Raw genomic sequence first — 1,287 nt, 5'->3', positions numbered from 1 at the left:
ATATATATATATATATATATATATATATATACATATCGTTCTCTCACCCATTGTTTGCTTTTTTTATTCTCCATTCTCTAAATTTATTTCTCTCTGCTAAAATCATGGTTACCAATTTTTTCTAGGATGGATGTAGACTTCGGAAAAATTTCAGCTTGTTAAGTAAATTTGAAGGTAGATGTAATACAAATAAATAACTGAACCAGACATTAAATGCATTAATACATTAAACATATACGGTGGTCCTAAAGTCTTGTCACACCTACCGAGCCGTAATAATAGCAATAAAGGAACAATAAAATAATATCAAACACATGTACTGGTTTTAGCATATTCACTTTCATTGACATGGACACTGTCACACATGGAGAAGGTCTGTATAAACACCATCATTTTCCTGACACAAAATGATGTGGCGCCATGTCCTGTGTGATATTTTACGAAGCTGCGCTTTGCTGATTATTGCAATGGTTGCCGAAACAGCGTCCTTCAACTGTTAGGTATTCTGGTATCGCTCTTGCGAAACTCTCCTTCATAATAGAAAATTAAAACAATATTTAAAACTAGTGTCAAGGCTTTCGGAACACCTTGTAGATAACTAAATAAAAAGAAAGCCAAAACACGATCATTCAATGTTATCAACAAAGACGGATAAAAAAATATTAATGGGTGGGATTGTTTTTATTTTGTTTAAGAAAAAGAAATGTTTCGCTCGGCAGATAATTATGATAAATAACTTAGAAAGCGATTTTGTTCAGTTGTTTGTTAGAATCGGTTGATAGATTATCATGCCGGTTTATGTTTTGTGTTCAAATTTCGTCGTGTTCGATGTTAGCTTTCATGAGTGATGCCAATAGAATAATACATAAATTAATTTCTTTTGGGAACTAGGATACATAGGGCCGTCTACTTGGTTTCCCTGGCGTATACATGATCGAGATCTCAATATTCGTCGGACGTGGACGCCGATCCGTTGCAGATTTTAGTTTAGTGATTTTAATGGGGAAGGGACAATCTGGTTACATCACCTTCCAGGAATTGACTGGTGCTTTATATTGTCGACCTCGTAGGGATGAGCGATTGAAGATTCGAGAGAAGTGCTCCTAAACACTTTGTCCGACGTGCTAACAATTCGCCATCTCGTCGCCTACCAATCAATTATTTCGTAAATATAATCGATGTTTCCCTCCGCACCAAATATGTGGCCCTCTTTTGTTTTTATCCTACACAATATTAAGCCTTTCTGGGGTGCTTTCTATTGTTAACTTGCTGAACATTCTCTCTCAC

Source organism: Octopus bimaculoides, chromosome 5, assembly GCF_001194135.2.
Source record: "Octopus bimaculoides isolate UCB-OBI-ISO-001 chromosome 5, ASM119413v2, whole genome shotgun sequence".
In the NCBI taxonomy this organism is placed as follows: domain Eukaryota; kingdom Metazoa; phylum Mollusca; class Cephalopoda; order Octopoda; family Octopodidae; genus Octopus; species Octopus bimaculoides.
The sequence above is the reverse complement of the archived record's forward strand: the minus strand, read 5'-3'. Positions refer to the sequence as shown.